Source organism: Erinaceus europaeus, chromosome 8, assembly GCF_950295315.1.
Source record: "Erinaceus europaeus chromosome 8, mEriEur2.1, whole genome shotgun sequence".
Lineage (NCBI taxonomy): Eukaryota > Metazoa > Chordata > Mammalia > Eulipotyphla > Erinaceidae > Erinaceus > Erinaceus europaeus.
In genome coordinates, this window is record NC_080169.1 from 8,676,710 (window position 1) to 8,702,304 (window position 25,595).

The window sequence follows — 25,595 nt, forward strand, 5'->3', positions numbered from 1 at the left end:
AAATTACATATATATGGTCATATTGTTGACTCTAGACCTGACCATATTCTTTAACTTCCTCAATCCTTACTTCTCCTCAGTAAAACAATACAATGATGTCTACTTGGTAAGCTTGCTGTGAATTAAACTAGATAATTAGTGTAAATGTAAAAGATCAGGATTCGATCTAGGGTAATTTCTCACTGCGTGTTAAATTATTGACTTCTTGGTTGTAATTTATTTGTTGCTATCGTTCTATTCATTTACACATTTTATTTTTACCCGCTTTTTTTCCCCTTTATATGTAAACATTTCTAGAGTTGCCCATGAGAATTTAATGGACAACATGAAAGCAGCATGTGTAGGGACTGTGGTTGTGTGAATCTGACAGAGTGATATATTGGTTTAATCTGATCCAGCGTGTTTACTTGGGGTTTGCTCCACATAGTCCATTGGACTAGAATATCATGTGTCTTTTGAATTTTTGATAAGTCCACCTATCAAAATAAAACACTTTTTTTCATGTTCCATTTCTCAGCAAAAATAACAGTGTGTCATTGGCATAGTTATTTGGTAATACTCCATTTCCTTGATTTGAATTTGAAGTAGTTTTTCTTAATTTTTCTATTAGCAAGTCAAGAAGTAGTTTTATTTATTTACATTTTATTGGGGGATTAGTGGTTTACAGGTGTTTTATATTAAAACAAAATTTCATCAGTAGAGATCTTCCTTTTGGAGAGTCTTTCTGGAGATAAGGAGAGTTGGGTATTGCTCTGAGAGAGGTATTTGTAGAGAAACAATGAATCTTTTCTTTTTTTTAAGGTTTATTTGTTTTTAAGACAGAGAGACCAGAGAAGCAGTCAGCTCTTCTGTATTGTGGTTTAAATCCAGTGGACTAAATGCAGAGTGTAAGGGGCCTCAGTCATCCAGATTTGTGCTTTACCACTTGAGCTATATCTCCCTGGCCTCAACCTGTGCGTCTCCTCACTGAAAATAGTCTGACCTGTGCTGTGGAATAATCAATTAACTTCGAGTGTTTAGCTCCAGCCCCTTTAGTTATTAGAGACATTTTCTCTCTTTGCTTTGGTAAGCAGAAAAAATTAAATCCAAGGATTTAATTAAATTAATCCAGTTATACTCATCTTTTGATTTAGTTTCTTATTTTTATTGACCCTGTTTTTTTGTAATATGTTTTATTAGTAAGCTCATAAGCTTTGTTATATAAATAGGAGAATTAATATGATCTTCAAGTAAATAAACATGTAAATAAGTAAGAAAACCACATAGTTAAAATTTTGTTGCAGGAGAGCTTCTTCTCAAATCAGCCAGGTACTTGACTTGTAATGGGTAAAAAAAAAAAAAAAAAAAGGGTCAACTTACATCTCATCTGTTGCCTCTTGGAAAATACGTTTTGGCTAACACCAAATTAAGTGTTTTGAGAGTGGGGTATTTTTAGAAGACATCAGCAATCCCTGTGATTCTGGACTGCTCTTGGGATAAGAAAGCTAGTGTGAAGAATCATCCTTAGTTTTCACATCTTACGTATGGCTCTACTTTGGGCCAATGGGATTTATTCAAGTTTTATGACTTCAAATTTCATCATGACCCTTTGTGCTGTCCCATGTCAGTTTAAGATTAATCACGGTAATTCTCAAAGCAACGGAGTGCATGTCAGAGTTTCCATGGGGATCAACATTCTGTTTCAGAATCTAACACTGAGGAAACGAGAGAGAGAAACTAGACTTTTGAGGAGGAAATGCAGTCTGGGATTTTCCCTGCGCAGGCTTAGTTCCCATCATACAAGATCCTGGCTTCTCACTATTGTCTGTGGCCCTCTTCAGGTATACCTCCTGGCCCTCGCATACATCTTTGTTGTTCTGGGTCTCTCTGATTTCATCATAAAGATCCACAATGACCATATGCTTTGAAGTGTAATTTTTTTCCCAACATTGGAAACGAAATGTTTATGAAGGTTGTGAATCTGTAAATATTTAGTTATTCCCTCCTTCAAGTAAAACAGCTGAGCATGATTTATAACTAAATTCAATTTTCTTTAGAGTGCCATTTCTTTCTTTCTTTCTTTCTTTCTTTCTTTCTTTCTTTCTTTCTTTCTTTCTTTCTTTCAAAGAATTTATTTATTTATTTATGAGAAAGATAGGAGGGAGAGAAAGAACCAGCCATCACTCTGGTACATGTGCTGCCGGGGATGGAACTCAGGACCTCATGCTTGAGAGTCTAGTGCCTTAGCCACTGTGCCACCTCCCGGACCACCCATTTATTTCTTCATGCTGTTGCCAGATGGTTAATAATGATTAAAAATAATACCTTAGGAAATTTTCCATTTTAGATCACTGATCATGAGATGTGATTCAAAGAGCCCCAGACATACTGGTTATCCTTTCATAAACTTTGGGAATAGAGTTATTGGAACTTCATGTGGATCATTGATTTTATTTTTAAAAATACTAATATTTTCCTTACAAAAATGTATTACATTGTTTTCCTTGAAGCAAATCTTTTTAGACAGAGGAAGGGAGGGAGGGAGAGAAGGAGAGAGAGAGAGAGACAGAGGGAGAGAGAGAGAGGGAGAGAGAAAACAAACCACAACACTAAAAGCTTCTGCAATGTCCTGGGGGTCAGACTTGAACCTGGGTTGCATGCATGGCCAAGCAACACACTACCCAAGTGAGCTATTTTGTTAGCCTGATGAAATAATTTTTTTTTTTTAATTTTTTATTTAAGAAAGGATTAGTGAACAAAAGCATAAGGTAGGAGGGGTACAACTCCACACAATTCCCAACACCCAATCCCCATAACCCACCCCCTCCCCTGATAGCTTTCCCACTCTCTATCCCTCTGGGAGCATGGACTCAGGGTCGTTGAGGGATGCAGAAGGTAGAAGGTCTGGCTTCTGTAATTGCTTCCCCGCTGAACATGGGCGTTGACTGGTCGGTCCATACCCCCAGTCTGCCTCTCTCTTTCCCTAGTAGGGTGTGACTCTGGGGAAGCTGAGCTCCAGGACACATTGGTGGGGTCTTCAATCCAGGGAAGCCTAGCCAGCATCCTGGTGGCATCTGGAACCTGGTGATTGAAAAGAGAGTTAACATATGAAGCCAAACAATTTGTTGAGCAATCATGGATCCCAAGCTTGGAATAGTGGAGAGGAAGTGTTAGGGAGGTACTCACTGCAAACTCTAGTGTAGTCCTGCTTTCAGGTATATATTTTGCAGTAGTTTATGGATACGTGTGCACATAAGCTCTCTCTCACAGAAACTGGTGTATATATAGGTTATGGGACTTTGTTGGAAAGTGAACTACCTGAGATGAAATTAGAGTGTACTATTAAAGGAAAGGTCTCACCCGAGTAATGAAGCTGAAGGGTTGTCATTCCACACGTGAAGTCTCTGGATACATTCTGGGGTGAAGCATGTTGAGGTAGCAATCGTTGCTTTGGTTAGTTTGTGATCGGCAGATGCAATGTTGTTTGGTTTGGATTGGGAGATGCATACGGGAAAGTGGGCCCTATCCAAGGGTTCCAGGACTGGGGGAAGTAGGGGCTCTATAGTGAAGATGTGAGGTTCCTGCTGTCTTAGGGTTCAAAAAGACAATCGATAGTTAATATTATCATCATATTATTTGTTAATTGGGTTAACTTTGAAAAGTCCCTTTGTTATGGTTTCCTGGACAGTACCCAGTATCTTGTATATAGCTGTGCTATTGGAAGCTTCTAATCTACTTGGTCTAGGCTCTCGAGAGAGTCCGCATATCAAATACATAGCCTATATATTAAAAAGATTCAGTTTGTCTTTTGAGAAACTTTGAGACATACAATTGATTTCCCCCTCTCATATTAATTAACTACTGATTTATATGTCTACATTTTGCTAGGAGTGTACATAAACACCATTCCCACCACCAAAGGACTGTGACCCATCCCTCCCGCCCACTTCCACCCCCCACTGGCCCAGGAAGCTACATGCCTACCCCTCACCACTGGGTTTTTACTTTGGTGCCCTACTTACAATTTGATCAGGTCCTGCTTTTAGTTTCCCTTTCAGATCTTCTTAGTCAGCTTCTGTTGATGAGTGGGATCATCCCATACTCATCTTTATCTTTCTGACTTAATTCACTTAACATAATTCCTTCTAGCTCTGTCCAAGATGGGTCAGAGAAGGTGGGTTCATTGTTCTTGATAGCTGCATAGTATTCCATTGTGTATATATACCACAGCTTTCTCAGCCACTCATCTGTTGTTGGGCACCTGGGTTGCTTCCAGGTTTTAGCTATTATGAATTGTGCTGCTATGAACATAGGAGTACACACCTCTTTTTGGTTGGGTGTTATGGAGTCCTTGGGGTATAACCCCAGGAGAGGAATTATTGGGTCATATGGAAGGTCCATGTCTAGCCTTCTGAGAGTTTTCCAGACTGCTCTCCACAGAGGCTGTACCAATTTACATTCCCACCAGCAATGTAAAAGGGTTCCTCTGTCCCCACATCCTCTCCAGCATTTGTTGCTGCTGTCCTTTTTGATGTATGCCATTCTTACAGGAGTGAGGTGGTATCTTAGTGTTGTCTTGATTTGCATTTCTCTGATAATCAGTGACCTAGAGCAGTTTTTCATATGTTTGTTAGCCTTTTGGATCTCCTCTGTGGTGAATGTTTTGTTCATTTCCTCTGCCCATTTTTGGATGGGGTCATTTGCTTTTTTGGTGCTAAGTTTGCTGAGTTCTTTATATATTTTGGTGATTAGTTTCTTGTCTGATGTCTGGCATGTGAAGATCTTCTCCCATTCTGTGAGGGGTCTCTCTGTTTGTTTAATAGTTTCTTTGGATGTGCAGAAGCTTTTCAATTTGATGTAGTCCCATTGGTTTGTTTCTGCTTTGGTCTTCCTTGCAATTGGGTTTGATTCATCAAAGATGTCCTTGAGGTGTATGTGGGAAAGTGTTTTACCAATGTTTTCCTCTAAGTATTTGATTGTTTCTGGTCTGACATCTAGGTCTTTGATCCATTTGGAGTTGATTTTTGTTTCTGGTGAGATAAAGTGGTTCAATTTCATTCTTCTGCATGTTTCAACCCAGTTTTCCCAGCACCATTTATTGAAGAGAGCCTCCTTTTTCCATTTAATCCTTTGGGCCCCCTTATCAAAGATTAGATGCCCATAGGTGTTGGGATTTACTTCTGGGCTTTCAATTCTGTTCCACTGGTCTGTATGCCTATTTTTGTTCCAGTACCATGCTGTTTTGATGATGATGGCTTTATAATATAGTTTAAGGTCTGGGAGTGTGATGCCTCCATTTCTGTTTCTTTTCCTTAAGATGGTTTTGGCAATTCTAGGTGTTTTCAGGTTCCAGATAAATGATTGTAGCGTTTGTTCTATTCTCTTAAAGAAGCCTGGTGGAACTTTGATGGGTATTGCATTAAATTTGTATATGGCTCTGGGGAGAATATTCATTTTGATGATATTTATTCTTCCAATCCATGAGCATGGGATATCTTTCCATTTCTTGGTATCAGTTTCTATCTCCTTGAGTAGCGACTCATAGTTTTCAGTATACAAGTCTTTCACTTCTTTGGTCAACTTTATTCCTAGGTATTTGATTGATTTTGCTGAAACAGTAAATGGGAGTGATTTCTGGATGTCTTCTTCTTCAGATTTAGTGTTTGCATAAAGAAATGCCACTGATTTTTGTACATTGATTTTGTAGCCTGATACCTTGCTATATTGCCTAACAACTTCCAGTAATTTTCTACTGGATTCTTTAGGTCTTTCTATGTATACTATCATATCATCTGCAAATAGTGAGAGCTTGACTTCTTCCCTTCCAATCTGTATCCCTTTGATTTCTTTCTCTTGCCTGATTGCTATGGCAAGAACTTCCAATACTATGTTGAAGAGTAACGGTGACAGTGGACAGCCCTGTCTAGTCCCCGATCTGAGGGGGAATGCTTTCAGCTTCTCTCCATTGAGTATGATGTTGGCTGTAGGTTTGCTATATATAGACTCCACTATCTTGAGGAATTTCCCATCTATTCCCATTTTCTGTAGAGTTTTGAGCATGAATGGGTGTTGGATTTTGTCAAAGGCTTTCTCTGCATCTATTGAGATAATCATGTGGTTTTTGGCTTTGCTTTTATTGATGTGATGAATGACATTGATTGATTTACGGATGTTGAACCAGCCTTGCATTCCTGGGATGAATCCCACTTGGTCATGATGAACAATCTTTTTGATGTGTTGCTGTATCCGGTTGGCCAAGATCTTGTTTAATATTTTGGCATCTATGTTCATCAGAGATATTGGTCTGTAGTTTTCCTTTTTTGTTCTGTCCCTATCAGCTTTTGGTATCAGGGTGATGTTGGCTTCATAAAAGGTGGAAGGGAGTATTCCTGTTTCTTCAATCTTATGGAATAGCTTAAGAAGTATGGGTATTAACTGTTTCCTGAAAGTTTTGTAGAATTCATTTGTGAAGCCATCTGGTCCAGGACTTTTGTTGTTGGGGAGATTCTTAATAACGGTTTCAATTTCTTTGTCTGTGATTGGTGCATTTAGATTTTGTAGTTCTTCTTGGTTCAGTTTTGGAAGTGCATAGGTTTCTAGGAATTGTTCCATTTCTTCCAGATTCTCTAGCTTGGTGGCATATAGTTCTTTATAGAAGTTTCGCAGAATTCTCTGGATTTCTGTGGTGTCAGTTGTGATATCTCCTGCATCGTTTACAATTCTATTAATTTGAGTCTTCTCTCTTTTTTGTTTGGTGAGTCTGGCTAGGGGTTTGTCAATTTTGTTTAATCTTTCAAAGAACCAACATTTGGCTTCATTGATCTTTTGTATGGTTCTTTTATTTTCGATGTTGTTTATTTCTGCTCTAACTTTAGTGATTTCTGTCCTTCTGGTTGCTTTAGGGTTCCTTTGTTCCTCTTCCTCTAAGTCCTTGAGGTGTCTAGTAAGGTCGTTCATTTGGGCTTCTTCTTGGTGTTTAATATGTGATTGTATGGCTATAAGTTTCCCTCTCAGTACTGCTTTCGCTGTGTCCCAAATATTTTGATAGGTTGTGTCTTCATTTTCATTAGTTTCCAGGAACATTTGAATTTCCTGTTTGAGTGAGTCTCTGACCCAGTGGTTCTTAAGGAGCATGTTGTTTAGTTTCCAAATTCTATGTCTTTTAATAATTTTCCGTTTGTTGTTAAAAGTTAGTTTTACTCCACTGTGGTCTGAGAAGATACTTGGGATGATTTCAATGCTCTTGAATTTATTGATGCTGTCTTTGTGGCCTAACATGTGGTCTATCCTTGAGTATGTGTTATGTGGATTTGAAAAGAAGGTGTATTCCAGTTTTTTGGGGTGGAGGAGTCTGAAAATGTCCAAGAGGTCTAGTCTGTCAATCTCTTCATTCAATTCTCTTGTATCTTTATTGGTTCTCTGCTTTGTTGATCTGTCTAAGTGTGAGAGTGGGGTATTGAAGTCTCCCACTATTATTGTATTACTATTGATGTATTTTTGAAATTCTTTCAGTAGGTGTTTAATGTATTTAGATGGTCCCTCGTTGGGTGCATAGATGTTAATAATTGTTAAGTCTTCTTGGCTGATTGATCCTCTAATCATTATGTAATGTCCTTGCCTATCTTTTATTACTTTATTTAATTTAAAATCTATCGTGTCTGAGATGAGAATGGCTGTTCCTGCCCTTTTTTGTGGACCGTTAGCCTGTATGATAGTTTTCCATCCTTTCACTTTAAGTCTGTGTTTATCTTGTTGTGACAGATGGGATTCTTGCAAGCAGCATATGGTTGGGTTATGTTTTCTGATCCATCCCCCCACCCTGTGCCTTTTGATGGGTGAGTTTAAGCCATTGACATTTATTGATATTATGGATTTAATGTATTGTAGTGCCATTGTTCTAAAAAACGATTTGTTTACTCTGATATATTACAAGTATTATAGTGATGTTCTTGTTTATAAGAGGTCTTTTAGTACCTCTTTCAGGGCCGGCTTGGTGATAGTTGCCTCCTTTAACTGTTGTTTGTCTAAGAAGGTTTTGATCCCTCCATCTAGCTTGAATGAAAGTCTAGCAGGATATATTATCCTTGGTTGAAACCCTTTTTCATTCAGGGCTCGATAGATATCTTGCCACTCCCTTCTGGCTTTTAGAGTTTGAGTGGAGAAATCTGCAGAAAGTCTTATGGGTTTTCCCCTGTATGTGACTTTTTGTTTCTCTCTTGCAGCCTTTAGGATCCTTTCTTTATCCTTACTTCTTCTCATTGTGACTATGATGTGTCTTGGTGTTTTCAGGTCTGGGTTGATTCTGTTTGGTACTCTCTGGGCCTCTTGCACCTTGATATCCTTTCTGTTATTCAGGTCTGGGAAATTTTCTTGTATTATTTCCTCTAGAATGTTTGCTTCCCCTTCCTCTCTTTCTTCCTCTGGCAGGCCAATTATACGAATGTTACTTCTTTTGAGATCATCCCATATGTCTCTGTTGTTGTTTTCAGTGTCTCTCAATCTCTTTTTAAGCTCTTTCACCTCTTTCTTAGTTTTCTCTAACTCATCCTCTGTCTGACTAATTCTGTTTTCTGCTTCTGTTAGTCTGCTTTCCCTTGCCTCAGCTTCTTTCTTCATTACAGCTATTTCAGCTTTCAGTTCTCTAATTGTCTCAAGATAATCAGTATTTTCCTTGGGTGTCTCAACTGTTGTTTCCCTAATACTGCCATTCCTTTCCTCCAATGTTGTTTTCATTTCTGTGATTAATAAGTTTATTATTGCTTGCATACTTTTCTTATCTATGGTTACTTCTGACTGATTTATGGTTTCTTCTGGGCTCTTGTCTTCATTCATTGGGGTAGCAGTTTTATTTGTTTTTAATCTACCCATTTTTTTTATTTATGTGTTTCTCTCTTTTTTTTTTTAATGCTCTGTTGTTCCTCAGTTGTTGTGTTTTGAGCACAAGTAACACTGTACTAAATACCTTTATGACAATTGCACTCACCAACCTCCGGAATTACAGTAGCAACTGAAGTAAGTATTGAAGGAGTTTAATCATTACCAGTTAGCCAAACAATTTCTCCAGTCCGTGAAAAAATAGTAACCAAATCCCAGTGAAGAAAGAGAAAAGAAAGAGAGGATAGCAAGAATAGACAGTTATGAAAATCTACTATCCAGTGTATATTCTAGGGTAACAAGAGTGTAAAGGGAACTAGAGCAGAGATACACACATAGAGAGTCCACTCTGGGTCAGATTTCTTCCCCAAAGTAATTCACAAATTCAGAAAGGCAAAGAAGAAAGAAGTGTATGACAAGATAAAAAAAAAATAATAATAATAAAAAATAAAAAAAAGAGATAGAGAGAGATAAGAGAGAGAAAAGGGAGAATATAAGAAGAAGGGTTGTAATTAAAGAGCAGTGCGAGGAACTTCCCAAATGTGTTATCAGTGAGTTTAAAAAAAAAAAAAAAAACCCTGTTTGGTGGTATGGGGTATCCTGCTAGTAGCTGGTCCCAGGCACTGCTTATGGTGGTGGGGGGGGGAGCGGCGGGAAGGATGTATGCTTGAAAATTAAAAGGAAGAAAAAAGAATTTTTTTCCCCTACTCTAATTCTTAACCCAAATTAAGTTATAGACAGCTCTTTGGTATGACTGCTGTGGCCCCTTATTGGCTGGCCTGCTAAAGGCAGAAAATCCTATTGTTTACAGGAGATGTGTCCGTAGCTCAAAGGCTAGCCACTTCTCCTTTGTCCGCCATCTTCCGGGAAACCCCCCCCTCCAGACTTTTTTAAAGGATTTCTCAAAAATGAAAACTAGCTCCAAATCCTTTGATCCAATGAGAGCTATACTCAAGAAGTCTTTGGATCTGCTCTCAGGGTCACGGTGGACCCTGGATTCTCCCAAGAGGAAGCCCCCGAGCTAAAGTGCTCTCTCCGGGTCCTCTGCCCGCCGTGCTCTGCAACCGGCGGAGGAGCCGCCTTCCTGGGCGGGCGGAGGACAATGCCCGGCGCACTCTCCTTGCCCGGCGCCCTGGGAATTCTGGAGCCCCGCTAGTCCGTGTCACCTTTACTCTAATTCTTAACCCAAATTAAATTGTACCCCCTCTTTGGTGTCACCCCTTATTAACTGGCCTGCTAAAGGCAGAAAATCCTACCGTTGCCGACGATGCCGTCAGAGCGCTCGCTGCCAGCAACTTCTCAGGCCGCCATCTTCCTCTCCCTCCCCCTGATGAAATAATTTTATAAACTACTTTTAAGTGTGTGTCAAATTTTAAGTACATTGTGTCATTTGAACCCCAAATCCTGTAAGATACTTATTATTATGTCATTTTATAACCTTGTAAAGGGAGACATTTTTGTTATCAATATTTTTCAAGTGAATAAGCAAAGGAATAGATGTGGCTTGACAACTGGTCAAAGTCAAAGTTGTTAAGTAATAAAACTGATTTAAAAAAATTAGAAGCCGAGAAAAGTAAGAGACCTCTAAACTGAAGTTTCCTTCAATTCTGTATGCATATCTGTTGCTTTAGCCATTATCATGAAGTTATCAGTAAATCTTTTTTGTTGCGATTTTATAAATTTATATTGCATTAGAGCACTGATATAAATCTAGGTCCCTAGCCAACTTGCATTTTTCTACCATTCCACTGACTTGCAGCAGTATCTACAATTCAGTTATGGTGGCCATCATAACAGTGTGACCTTAAAATGTTGTACAATTTGAGTGTCTGTGAGTGATGCGTTTGCAGGCTAATATCTATTGGCATGCTATGTCAGGAATTTTTCGAAGTTCTTTACATACATAAAATATCCTACTACTCTTTGGGTATCATTAGCATTAATGATAGTACTAACTCCATAGAATTTGATAAATTAATGTATGGAAAGTGTTTGGAATGCACAGCACTGAGAATGTGATTACACTAGTTGTTATTATCTTTATGTTATAGAAGAGAAGAGCGAGACCTTAGTGAGAGCAAATACTTGTTTTTTTTAATATGTATTTTATTTTATTTGTAAAAAGGAAACACTGGCAAAACCATAGGATAAGAGGGATACAACTCCACACAATTCCCACCACCAGAACTCCGTATCCCATCCCCTCCCTTGATAACTTACTTTCCTATTCTTTATCCCTCTGGGAGTATGGACATCGTCATTGTGGTCATTGTGGGGTGCAGAAGGTGGAAGGTCTGGCTTCTGTAATTGCTTCCCCGCTGAACATGGGTATTGGCAGGTAGATCCATACTCCCAGCCTGCCTGAGAGCAAATACTTGTAAATACGCCTTCACAGGTATCCAGAAACAGAGTAAGCATGATGGCAGTAATGTTGCCAAGTCCTTGTTCAACCAGTATAGAAGCAAGAAATATCAGGACATTAATGAATTATATTGTTGCTTTTACTTGATTTGATTGTCAAACAGAACTTTGCTTTTGTTGTGCTTATAGTAAGCAACATGCTATTAGGATTAAGAGGTTAGGATCTGCAGTTAGCTGTGCTGATTGGAAAACCATCTCAGAGTCTGGTGGCAGTGCACATGGTTGAGCACACACATTACAGTGAGCAAGGATCCTGGCGCCCACCCGTAGTGGGGAAGCTTCTTGAGCAGTGAATCAATGCTGCAGGTGTCTCTGTCTGTCTTCATCTGTCTCTCAATTTCTCTCTGTCCTATAAAATTAAAAAAATATATTAATAGATAAAATATTTTTTAAAAACATAAAACCATCTCTATCCCTTCATAGCTGTGTACCCTTGGGAAATTTGCCTCAACACTCTGTGCTTTGAAATATCTGTACAATGGGAGTAATTATATCTTATAAGTTTGCTGAGAAGAACAATAAGTGGTGAGAAGAACATTTGTAAGGTTGTGCATATGACATTATTTAAATAAGATTAACTGTAGTGTTATTCAAAATAAAGTTACATTTGACTTTCACAATTGCAACTTTAAAGTCACAGATTATACCCCAGGATGTAGGGGGGGAAGGCAAATTCAGCAAATATTCCTATAGATTATACCAGACTCCTCTGAAAGTCAGTATGTGTGAACCATCTTATATTGAAAGAGTATGAACTATTGTTACAGGGAGTCAGATTATGCCGCTTACACTAGTGGAGTAGCTAGGTGAGCCTTGAATATAAATGCCAGCATGATCTGTTTATTTGGTACGTAAAAATTATTAAAATTGTTGAGTCCATTTATTTTATGCTTGTATTGGGAAGCAGAATTCACTCAACTCCATCGTGACTGTTTTCCAGACCTGGGATAGCTGGAGAAGAGGAAGAAAAAATATACACAATAAGTTCTTGACATTGTATCATTTTCCACACTATGCTACCATGAGAAAAGACACTTTTTCTCCCTCGAACTATCTTTCACTATTTTTCCTTCTTGCTTAATAATAAAAATTCCAAAGGAAATTTGCCTAACTTTTCACTGTCTTGAAGGTATAATACTATTTGAAAGATGGATTAAGACTAGTTTCATGCCTAGAAGAACATTTCTTTTTTTCACATGAGATCTTAACAAATACTCTTAGATGATCAAGTTTAGATTAAAACATTGAGAGGTGATCTGATTCTGGTCTTTGCATGAGGTCTCCCAAGTTTCTTTTCTTTTTCTCTTTTTTATTATCTTTATTATTTGATAGAGACTGCCAGAAATCGAGGGGAAAGGGTATCTAGAGAAGGGAATAGAGAGAGAGAGAGAGAGAAAGAGAGAGAGAGAGAGAGAGAGAGACACCTGCAGTACTGCTCCACCATAAGACTCCCCCCTGCAGGTAGGGATTGGCAACTTGAACCCGGGTCCTTATACATTGTAATATGTGTGCACCACCACCTGGCCCCCACAGTTCCTATCAAGCCTGAAAGCTTTATACTTTTATAGTATTTTGAAGTTTGTCCATGAAATATCTTTCTGATACGTTTTTAATTTTTTTTAATTTATTTTCCCTTTTGTTGTTCTTGTTGTTTTTTATTGTTGTTGTAGTTATTGATGTCGTCGTTGTTAGATAGGACAGAGAGAAATGGAGAGAGGAGGGGAGACAAAGAGGGGGAGAGAAAGTTAAACACCTACAGACCTGCTTCACCGCCTGTGAAGCAACTCTCCTGCAGGTGGGGAGCCAGGGGCTCGAACCCGGATCCTCAGGCCAGTCCTTGAGATTTGTGCCAACTGCGCTTAACCCACTGTGCTACTGCCTGACTCCCTTTGTTACATTTTTAAAGAATACATTTTGATTCTTATGGTGAAAGAGCTCAGGTATCCAGTAAAATGCTTATTAGATTTTTTTAAATTATTATTATCAGCTTCTTTCCCCCTTACATTCAGTTGTGGAGTGTCACAGGCTAATGATTATCTTTAAAACTTCATTTTTTTCCCTTTCACTTCTTTTTTACACAAGGGCACTTGTGTGTGACTTGGAATCAATTTTAAACATGTATATATCTTTTTTTTTTAGATTACCTTTCATTGGTAATAATCAGATGGGTATTATCAATATTGACTTGATTTACAACTGCAGTCCTAGAGGATGACTATTAGGGCATTTTGGAAAGTAACCAAAGACTTTTGAATGGTTTTAGCACAATGCAGTATACAGATGAAAAAGTCAGGAGAGAAAGGGGGGGGATGTTACAGTTGAAGACTGCATAGTATGGCTTTGCTTTATTGTATTATGACATTTGGTTTTAGAAAAAGAAATCTTAAGTAGAAAGAAGTTAGGGCCCATCCTGAAAGAGTGCTGAAACTTTCCATCAGTAGACTTGTTATACTTCATGTAATTCAGCTTTCAAAGTTGTCCACAAAGCACTTTCACTTTTGATTCTGATTTTACATGGTAACAACAGGCTGTTTTGATGACGTTTCTCTACATTTTACTTTTCAATAAATGAAAAGGAAGCTGGTTTCTACAAATTGACTCTGTTAAGTTAGAGACATAGCTAGTGTTCAATTCTCATATTCATATGTTCCCAGGAATGTTGCAAGAGATTAATATTTTTACTTTTAAAATAAAGCTGACCTAGACTTAACTCATGATATGGTAGAATTATTGACATAGCTGGGGACAGAATGGAATTGTGCCCATTTTCTGCTGATTCCATGTTTAGTTACATCATGTTGGTAGCTTGAAAACCTTTCCTGGGAGTAGTTACACATTGGAATTAATATGGTGCATATCAAAACTCTTCCCTGACCCTCAAGTGCTAGTGCATAACATTTACTAGCATGACTGGCTCAAGCACACTTGATTTGTGGAAATTTGCTCAAGACAGCTGATTTTCCTGTCTCATGTTCCACTTCTGTTAAATATGGGTAGCTTACGTTACTTCTCAAAGTTAAAAAAAATAAAAAGATGAGCTTTCACAGACAGTGCTACCATGAATACACATGCACACAGATCTCTTTGGTTATTCCTCATGTCCTTTCAGTAAATCTCTAGGGAAGGATTCTAGGTAGGTTTGTTCTGAGCACAGGGGGCTGGAACAGATCACATCCCCACCAGCAGTGTAGCAGGGTGTCCTTCTTCATATATCCTCAATACTACTTGTTTCTGTCCTTTTTTTTTTTTTCAACTTTGAACTTTTTTTTTAAATTAGTCATTTAATAATGATCGACAAGATTGTGGGATAAGAGGGGTACAATTCCACGCAATTCCCACTGCCAGAGTTTCGTATCCCCTCCCCTCCATTGGAAGTTTCCCTATTCTTTATCCCACTGGGAGTATGGAACAAAGAGCCTTATGGGGTGCAGAAGGTGGGAGATCTGGCTTCTGTAACTGCTTCTCTGCTGGACATGGGCATTGGCAGGTAGATCTATATCCCTAGCCTGTTTCTATCTTCCCCTACTGGGGTAAGGCTCTGGAAATGTATGACATCTTACCAGGTATGATATAATATCTCCTTGTCTTGATAGTGACTGAACATTTCTTCATATGTCTGTTGGCTACTGAATATCTTCTTTCATGAAGATTCTGTTTGTGTCCTCTCTCTATTATAGGTATGAGAGCTTATTTCTGGGCTCTCAATTCTATCCCACTGGCCTCTGTGTGTCTTTTTCGTAGCAGTACTGTGTGTAATAGCCCACATTTGGATGTAGCCCATATGTCTAACAACAGATGAGTGGGTAAGAATGTTGTTTGTATATAAATACATAATGGGATATTTCTCAGCTGTAAAAATAAATCATGAAATCTTCTCTTTTGCTACATCTTGGAATCATAATGAGATAAGCCAGAAGCAAAAAGACATGTACCAGATGACCTGACTCAGAGGTGGAATTTAAGGAACTAAGAAAGGTAAAATACAAGGTGAAATTTATACTAGCTGTGCAACTGCAATCTCATGTGGACTCTGAAGGCAGGAGGCAGGTGGTAGCTGAAAAGATGTAGGTACCCAGTGCATAATGGTGGAGGAAGATTGTAATTAACGGTGGGTGTGTTGAATGAACAACTCTTGGGAGGGCAAGAAAGGTGACTGTATTCATATGACTCCTGTTTTATAAATGATTACTTCCCTCAGTAATATGACATGTCAAAAATAATAGGTGAGATAACATAACAGCAACACTTAACATAGCACTTAGTGAGTGACTATAATGACAGTGATAATGATAAAAATAAATATTTATTTATCTATACTTATTACCAGGGCTATTGCTGGGACTTTGTGCCTGCCCATGCCACTGCTCCCAGTGGCCCTGTTTTCTTTCCTTCTTCTTTGATACAGGGTGATACAGAATGAGAGATAAAAACAGAGAGAGAGGGAGTCGGGCTGTAGCGCAGTGGGTTAAGCGCAGGTGGCGCCAAGCACAAGGACCAGCATAAGGATCCCGGTTCGAGTCCCGGCTCCCCACCTGCAGGGGAGTCGCTTCACAGACGGTGAAGCAGGTCTGCAGGTGTCTGTCTTTCTCTCCTCCTCTCTGTCTTCCCCTCCTCTCTCCATTTCTCTCTGTCCTATCCAACAACGACGACAACAACAATAATACAACAATAAAACAACAAGGGCAACAAAAGGGAATAAATAAAATAAAATAAAATATAAAATTTCTTTAAAATAAAAAAAAAACAGAGAGAGAGACAGAGAGATGGGGGCGTGGCTGACACACTGTCCCTTGCAGCTGCGGACTGCGAACTAGCACCTGGATCTTCACACACAGTCATGTGTGTGCTCTTCTAGGCACCCCTGTGCTTGGACCTAAAAATAAATACTGTAAATAAAACCGATTGTTATCATTACCTTGCGGAACTGCTTAGCTAAGAAATGAGAGAACAAAGTTTTGAAATACTGGAACAAACTCTTATTTTCAGTCGACCACATAGTGAATTCTTTCTCTTATTGAGCTTTCTTTTTAAAATTTAATTCAACATCCATCTTCAATATCATATGAGAAACCACTATGGTAAAGGTAGTTAGGAGTATCTTTGTATATCTGTATCTGTTTATAGATCGTGGTGGGAGAGGGGGAAGGGGACATATCATCAGCCTCTTTAGTCCCTATGTCAATATCAGGTCTTGCTGCCGTGTTTCCAGGCTCCAAGAAGTAACAACATGGGAGAATTGCTTTTGAGCACTCCTGCATGCTCAGAAAACAAGTAGTCTCTATTTTCTGAGGTATCAGGACTTGAGCAGCACATACAGTTTTAGTTCTTGTCTAGTTTTTATCCCCCCTAGATAGTGCTGAGCCCTGCCAGCAGTTCAATATGATACCTCTGAGGTCACCGGTTAAAAGACCAGAAATTCCTGGCCTTCCTGCCACCTACAATGTTTCTGCTATGTAAGTACCAAAATAGCAAAAGGTGCCACTAAGCTTAGCTTCTTAAATCCTGAGAATCTTTTCTTCACCTATTTTTTCCCATCCACTGACAATTATACTTGCATTCACCTTTAGATGAGTGATTTTCTTTTATTTATGTTTTTAATTTTTATTTATCAAAAGGAAACATTGACTAAACCATAGGATAAGAGGGGTACAACTCCACACAATTCCTACCACCAGAACTTTGTATCCTATTCCCTTCCCTGATAGCTTTCCTGTTCTTTATCCCTCTGGGAGTATGGACCCAAGGTCATTGTGGGGTGCAGAAGGTGGAAGGTCTGGCTTCTGTAATTGCTTCCCCACTGAACATGGGCATTGACAAGTCGATCCATACTCCTAGCCTGTCTCTCTCTTTCTCTAGTGGGATGGGGCTCTGGGGAAGCAGAGCTCCAGGACACATTGGTGGGGTTGTCTGTCCAGGGAAGTCTAGTCGGCATCATGCTACCATCTGGAGGAAGTCTGGTCAGCATTATGCTAGCATCTGGAACCTGGTGGTTGAAAAGAGAGTTAACACACAAAGCCAAACAAATTGTTGGCCAATCATGGACCTGAAGGCTGGAATAGTGCAGAGTTGGGGGCTCTCCATTTTGTAGATATCTAGTAGACATATTTTAGTTATATTCCAAAGGGCCTGTGGCTATACTAGTTTTTTTTTTTTTCCTGAGCCTGAAATATGATATGCAGGTGGGTTCTAATTATTGTCTGGGGAGGTGATGTCATGGCTGACAGAAGGACCAGAAAGCTGGATCAGGGAAGAGAGTAGCTCCCAAATGTGGGAAAGGTGCATAAATATTGTTGATTGTAAACCCCATTGATTTGATGTGATCTGGAGCCCATATTCAGCTTAGGAGTCTATGTGACCTCTGCATCCCTGTAGATATGAGCTCACATTCTGTGGCCATAAGTAAGAACGTTCAAGCTGCCCCAATATCAGGACCCATCTTCCTCAGGAGTAGCATAGAGTATATTGTCCAGCCTCCCTTTGGAGGATGGAATATTCTCTACCATTGTTGATCCAATGTGCCTTGGAGCTCTGCTTAAGTAATTTAAATTTTTGATGTGTTTGTTAGCCTTTTGGATCTCTTCTGTAGTTAATGTTCTCTTCATATCCTCTGCCCATTTTTGGATGGGGTCATTTGCTTTTTTGTTGCTAGGTTTGCTGAGCTCTTTGTATATTTTGGTTATTAGTCTCTTACCTGATGTATGGCATGTGAAGATCTTTTCCCATTCTGTGAGGGGTCTCTTTGTTTGTGTCATAGTTTCTTTGGCTGTGCAGAAGCTTTTCAATTTGATGTAGTCCCATTGGTTTGTTTCTGCTCTAGTCTTCCTTGCAATTGGGTTTGTTTCATCAAAGTTGTCCTTGGGGTTTAGGTGGGAAAGTGTTCCACCAATGTTTTCCTCTAAGTATTTGATTGTTTCTGGTCTAACATCCATGTCCTTGATCCACTTGGAGTTGATTTTTGTTTCTGGTGAGATAAGGTGGTTCAGTTTCATTCTTCTGCATGTTTCAACACAGTTTTCCCTACACCATTTATTGAAAAGAGCTTCCTTCCTCCATGTAATACCTTGGGCCCCCTTATCAAAGACTAGATGTCCGAAGGTTTGGAGGATGAGTGAGTTCTTAAGAGATGCCAGTTGCCATTGGCAAGTTTTCAGGTTTATTATTATTATTATTATTACTTTAATTTGTTGATCAGGGGAATTATGTGATGTAACTGCTGTTCCATGGCCACATCTCCAGAAGTGCCTCTAAGTGCCTTTTTATTATATGTAATTATAATCATATGGAATATATTTATCATTGTTATATTATAACAGATTGAGGAAAATGGAAAGCATGATATTGAAGATACATATGGTAGATAATCATATAGCCCATTGATTGCAATAATCAGAGCACTGAATTAGAGAAATGTTTAATATTTTCAGTTTTGTTTTTTGTCATCTTTATAGTGATAAGTGATAAATAGAAGTTCATGCAAATATTATTAGTCAGCTGGTGATACCGACTTTGACTTCCTGGCTTGTTTCAGGGATAAAGTGGGTACATCCAGCTACCTAAGGAGGAATTAGGTCTTTTTTAAAATTATTTACAAAGTAAATGATAACTGAGCTAGGCTGATTTCAGCCAGCAAATCAGTTCTGAAACTGATGACAAGGGATTAGAGGAGGGTTTCCAAACATATGGGGCAGTTGGGGAAATTCAGTGATAAAAGGAAGGAAAAAGGGTGTTGAGATAGCTTAAGGAGAAGGTAACAGGCAAGAGAAAATTAGAGATGCAAGATGTGAAATCAAGTGATGGTGCTTCTCAATGTAGACCATCTGGTCATCTTATCTTTTAAGCTGCAATTTCTCAGACATTTTTCTTCTTATATCACAATGACCATATGTCCTACATTTCTTAGAATGGGCCAGATTTCAAATATTTTTTCCATTGTTAGACCATTTGTCTTAGATCAGTAGTGCAAACTATGATCACTATTTTCACTCCTTCTCCAAATCCTGTTACCATGATCAACTCTCAAGTAATCAGCATCATTAAGCAGTTGCCTAAAGCAGTGTTTTGTAAACCTGATTGTACCTCACAATCACCTGGGACATTATTTTTTTCTTTAAGCATTGGATCTTTATCATCTGTTCCACTTCAAATTCCTTCAAATCCAAATTTAATAGGATTTTGAATGATACTCAGATACCTTTATTCTTAAAAGTGGTCCATGTGATCATGGGCAGAGTTTCGGAAACCACTGGATCAATTGATATCCTTTACATCTTTCTGTGAACATTGCAGTGCTCCTTAGAACAGAGTTCCTTGAAAGGAATTCCACCTACTTAGGACATCTTTCAACCTCTGAAGTTTCAGTAACAATTTTTTGAGTATTGGCTCCTAATTAATTGCCTGAGACACCATATCCGTAATCACTGTTTTGATGGAGTTCATAACCGACAGATATTATAAACACAGGTACCAAAGACCAAGAATAAAAGCAAATCCATAGAATGTGGCAAGCACTCTTTTCAATGGTGTTAAACTTAACTGCCCTATTTTTTTTTCTTTTTGTCATCCCAGAAGCAATTACTGATCTAATAGGAGTGTCATTTCTAGGTTTAAGGAAAACATTCATACAGATACCAATGATGTTTTAAAATAATGACTCTCAAACATATTGTCAAATATGTTAGTCAATAATATTTAACAGGTGTGTGTGTGTGTGTGTGTGTGTGTGTGTGTGTGTGTGATCTGAAGGGCAATGGTTTTCTGGGATGGGACTATCTGATGACCTCTACTATGCCTCTGTACTTCCTCAGTTACATTCACCCTCCCCACTCTCCAGCTTTCCCTTTGTATTTACAAAAACAGGTTCTGTATTTGTGATCCAATGAAATCTTGTCTGTTTTAAACCTTGGGCTAATATTATCCAGCTGTGTTACTTCAGCTCTAGGGAAACTCTCCACCACCACCCCCCCAACCCCGACAAGTATTTGTGGTTTAGGGAGCCAAGCAATAGACTGGAAACTTCAGGGCTATGAGTTCTAACTCTGGGTCTGCCCTGACACAGTGTGTGACCTTGGGCAATTCATTTGATCTCTTTCCAAACTCTCTGATGTTTGATAACAGGATTTTCTAGAAATCTCCCTGCCAATAAAAGCATATGGAACTACTCCTTGCTTCCACATGGGAAAGCTACACTTCATTATCTTTCAGGCTTTTAACTCTTTCTCCATTTGTCCATCTTCCCATGCCAGGGACTCCAGAGTTTTATTGTGACCGTTTCCCTCAAATCTTAACATTTACCTTCTAATTTTCCTTTCCAAAAGATCATCAGTAGTGTTATTGTATTTCAGTCCTCTAAAGATTTCATACTATGGGCCCAAATACATATCCCAGAAAATTAAATTGCCCAAGGAACAGTGTGAATTGTGCAGAACTAGATTCCACCCTGAATTTCACATGACTACTATAAGTAGAAGGAGGAGGCTGAATTTCTTTTCCATTTTTCTGGATTCTACAAAACACATTTTATTGCTTTTTATACACCTCCTGCTTTTGAACATCTTTTATATAAAAGGTTAATACATTTTATTAAAATAAGTACAATTTCAAGCATTTAATAAAAAAATATGCACGATGTTAGCTTTCAGACTTGTTAGATCACTGATGCAGTTAATATGTCTTTTACGGGCACACATACTGATATTCTGGTATGTAATCAATAATTTGAGGGGTGGCATAGAATAAAATGTTGTATGTATATTATATATATTACATATATGTTATGTATTTTTTTTCAGAGTTGAGGTCTCAAACATGCTCAGTCATACTGATCTGGGCTGCTTTTCATTCAGAAATGCAGAGAGGGAGAAATACTACAGCATCGTATCTTCCTTTGGTGCCATAGCCTCACCCATGTGGTGCTGGGGCTTGGGTCTGGACTGTATGCCTCGCAGGGCATATGCCATGCCTGCTGAACCATCTCTCTGACTCTAAGAATATATCCTGTAGGTTTTTAGATTCTCATTATATGAATGTAGGCTCTTCATTTTAGAAAAAGAGTGGAGCAGTAGACTTGTGTGATACTATCTCTTCTTTAGTAGTGTTTTCTGAACCCCCCCTTTTTTAAAATTTTTATTTATAAAAAGGAAACACTGACTGAAACCATAGGTTACAAGGGCATACAACTCCACACAATTCCCACCACCAGAACTCCGTATCCCATCCCCTCCCCTGATAGCTTTCCTATTCTTTATCCCTCTGGGAGTATGGACCCAGGGACATTATGGGATGCAGAAGGTGGAAGGTCTGGCTTGTATAATTGCTTTCCCACTAAACATGGGTGTTGGCAGGTGGATCCATACCCCCAGCTGTCTCTCTCTTTTCCTAGTGAGGTGGGTCTCTGGGGAAGCAGGGCTCTAGGACAGATGTTTGGGTCCTCTGCTCAGGGAAGTCAGGTTGACATCACGGTAGCATGATGAACCTGGTGGCTGAAAGAAGAGTTAACTTATAAAGCCAAACAAATTGTTGACTAATCGTGAATGAACCTAAAGGCTGGAATAGCGCAGATGAAGATTTGGGGGTCTCCATTTTATAGATAGTTACTAGGCCTATTTTATTTATATTCTAAAGGGCCCATGACTATACTCATTTGTTGTTGTTGTTGTTGTTTTCCTGAGCCTGACATCTAATATACAAGTGGGCCCAACTTATTGTCTGGGAAGATGATGTCATGGCTGGAAAAATGACCAGAAAGCTGCATCAGGGAAGAGAGTAGCTCCCAAATATGGGAAAGGGGTATAAATATTGTTGACTGTAACTGCCTCCCCTTCTTATTTTGCTTCAAATACTTTGTTTCTCTGAATATTGGGGTTCAATATTTTAGTTACTTTATTTCTTCTAATGATAAGTAAGGGGCTTTGGGACAAAATATTAAGAAGAATGTATGTGGTTCATAGTATATCAGTCAAGTAGACTTGAGTCAAACAGTGAAGTGATTTTAGGTTCAACACCTTGAACTGGAGTGGTGTTAGTGGTTACTCTTCAGGGTTAGAGACCCTTCCAGTCCCTTGGTTCCTACCTGACTCTTAGTTTGAAGCTATCCTAGAGACTTAGACCCTTGACATATCTCAATAATAGCTCCTTTTGCTCTTGACCCTCCTCTCTCTCCAATAAGACCTACTTTGAAAACTTCTAAATCGGATATTATTTTTATAGTCTATTACCTGCATATTATTCCTGTGCAAGGGAAGTATATTAAAGTAACAATAGTTGTTATTTTGTGTTAGTACATTTTACAGTACTTTACAGTAATTTTGCATTGTACTACTATCCTAATCCTATAAGATCATCTACTTACATTCCTACTGTACAGACTAAGAACAAAAAAATGTGTTATGAAGCAATTTGTCTAGATACACAAAGAATCAATACAAACTAATTTAAGACCTTTTCTGTTTAACCAGTGTGTACCATTTTTGAAAGACAGTCAAATATACTTTTATATGTGTTTTACAAACTGTAATAGTTAGATTCTTATCATAACTTGAACTGCTCAAGAGTTAAGAGAAAGATTGGGTGTGGAGGGAATAACTATTGGGTTGTCAGAAAAGCCATGACCCATTTTTGCATAGAATAACACAGAATAGTACATCATGATGTTTTTGATAACCCAGTAGATAGTTATCTCCCCTCCCTCACCCCATACCCTTGACCCATGTGCACACACAGGCCAAGCTGGGCAGAATTAAAAAAAAAATAATTCTTTGATCTGTCTTCACATTGGACTTTCAAGTAATGTTTCATTTGAGGAAAAAATTTCTCTGTTAAAAAAAAGGACAACTTTGAAAATTACTGTTTTCTATATTTCCTTATCAGAGTGCATTCTTCCCCCCCCCATCTTGAAATGTTAATGTAACTCAGATGTTAACTGAGGTCACCCTTTTCTCTCAGGTCACCCTGTCCTTTCAGATTTAAATAAAATTGTCTCCATTCCCCATTTCCTATCTTCTGAAAGGTCCCATGCCATGCTCCAGATTTCTGCGTATTCTCGAACCTATTGCCATAGGCAGTGTTTCCTGGTAAACTCTTGACCTCAGTGTATCTTACTTCCCACAGCTGTCTTTTTCTCTGTGCTCCATACTGACCTTAAGGGGAACTCAATTTCTTTTCCTTAACTAGCACTCCACCCTCCCCCCACACACATTCCCAATTTACTCCCCCACGAGAAGCTATTTTATAAATGACATTTGCAGGCAACAGAAGAGGGGTTTTGCCACAAGGAAGTTTTTATTGACTGCATTCTTTCATATGATGTCTAGGATCTCTCACTTAGGCCTCTTCGTCTCTCCTTCTCCTGACATGCCCTCTACTTACTGATTCCTCCTCCCCCTCTGCTCCCAGTTCTCCTTTTGACATTATTCCTCAACTCAAAGCCTTTTTGCATTTTCTCCACTAGAGTTTGGCTTTCCCTATCCTTTTAAATAATGTCTCACATTATTATTACCTTTTTGTTTTTTCTATCTAATGAAACTTGCTGTGCTTTTTCTAAGCAAAGATGTTTCTAACTGCACAATTTCAGGTGGAAACTATTGAGGTGGATTTCCTTCCCAGCAACAGGAACATAGTATAATCCTGTTGGAGGGCTAAACAGACTGGCTAGCAAGCATACTCCCATAGCGCGTACTGGAGAGCAGTTACTGAGTGGCTTGCATGGTAGGTAATCACTGCCTGTGTTTTTCCATGACTAGTTAGGAGCAACAAAAGTCATTTACTAGGAAGATTTTGAGCATCAGACACCTTGTTCAACATTGCACAGTTGAGATTGAAATTTTGACCATTTCAGTTCACAATTGGAGTGTGAATTACATACAATATCATCAGCAGTTGTTGGACTAGTGGGAGTAGAAGAAAGCAGAGCACTTGCTCAGCTCTGGCTTGTGGTGGTGCTGCAGTGTAACCTGGGATCTTTGGTGCCACACGCATTAAACAGCCTTTGCATAACACAATACTATCTCCCCGACCTGAATTTTCTGTTGTCTAATGAGAGAGTTTAGGGCCAGGTGGTGGTGCACCTGGTTGAGCACACATGTGACAATGCACATGGATCTAGATTTGAGTCCCTGGCTCCCACCTGCAGCGGGAAAGGGAAAAGCCAGGGGAAAAGCTTTGTGAGGGGTGAAGCAGTGCTACAGGTGTCTCTTGGTCTCTCTCCTATAGCACTCGCTTCCCTCATGATTTCTGGCTGTCTCTGTCCAATAAATAAATAAGGATGATAAAAAAATAAAGATTTATATGAAAAAAAAAAGGAAAGGAGGAAGGAAAGAAGAAACTTGTCCAAATAAGAGGGAAGGGACTCAGTGGCCTTAGGGAAAGGAGTGACAGCTTAGTGGTGGGTGTGGTCTGGCAACACACAGAAAGAAGAGGGTGAAATGGTTCACCTAAATATTTAGTCTTTTTGCAGAGACTCGACACCTGCACTGTCAACCTCCCAACTCCTCTAATCTGGTGAGCTGTCTCCTAACACATGGGACTACCTAGTTCCATTTCAGATTGCACGTTGTTCTCTAACAAAGTTACAGATACAGACTAGGGCCTAGGGTACTGGGTACAGCTGTACATGTATCCTTGAGTAAGGGGCAATTATATAAACCAAAGGAAAAATGCTTAATACTCCTCCATCATTAGACTTAGACCTAATAAACTTGGCAATCTAGTAGAAAGGCCCAAAGAGGGAAAACCCAGTACCTAGAACTGGTTTGGATATGACAAATAACACTCAATACTTTAACCACTGGGAGAGCATCTAAGCTCATTAGATAAAGGAATACAAAAAATGGACAAGGGCAAGAGACTGAATCACTTAATGATGGCCTTTTTGGTCAATACCAGACCACCCCATCATCTGGGGCACTACTCAGAGAATCCTTAGATTCCCACACAGATATGATGGGCCTAGTCCTCTAAGTAGATCCCTCTCTGCACCATCACTGGTCACTTCCATCAGAGACATCAACATAAGCCCTCTCATGGGCCACTCCATGAGCTTGACCACCTATAAAATAGCAATTAAATACTTAATAATAAAAAAATAATAATAAAGTAGCAATGGTAGGGACCGCCCCACTTTCCATCTTTGAAACTTGAGGGGGACTGGTCTTGAAATCAGTGCAGATAGAGTGTTCCTAGCAGTGACCATGAACTGTGAGCTCAGACCAACAGGAACTCAGAGGTTACACAGATTCCCATGCTAAATATGAATGTATATGGGCCCTGTGTCAGGTTGATAAGGTAAACAGTTAATTTTACTCATGGATTTCCTTCAGGATTAGGAG

The 25,595-nt window shown here is 39.0% G+C and overlaps 1 long non-coding RNA gene across 1 annotated transcript in view; it reads left to right on the forward strand.

The window, feature by feature from the left end:
* Positions 1-1,733: 1,733 nt before the first annotated feature.
* The window catches only part of LOC132539858 (uncharacterized), a 73,475-nt gene continuing 49,613 nt past the window's right edge, over positions 1,734-25,595 (forward strand). Inside the window, exon 1 of the long non-coding RNA XR_009551124.1 lies at positions 1,734-1,820. This is a non-coding gene — a long non-coding RNA (uncharacterized LOC132539858). The remainder of the gene's footprint in view (positions 1,821-25,595) is intronic.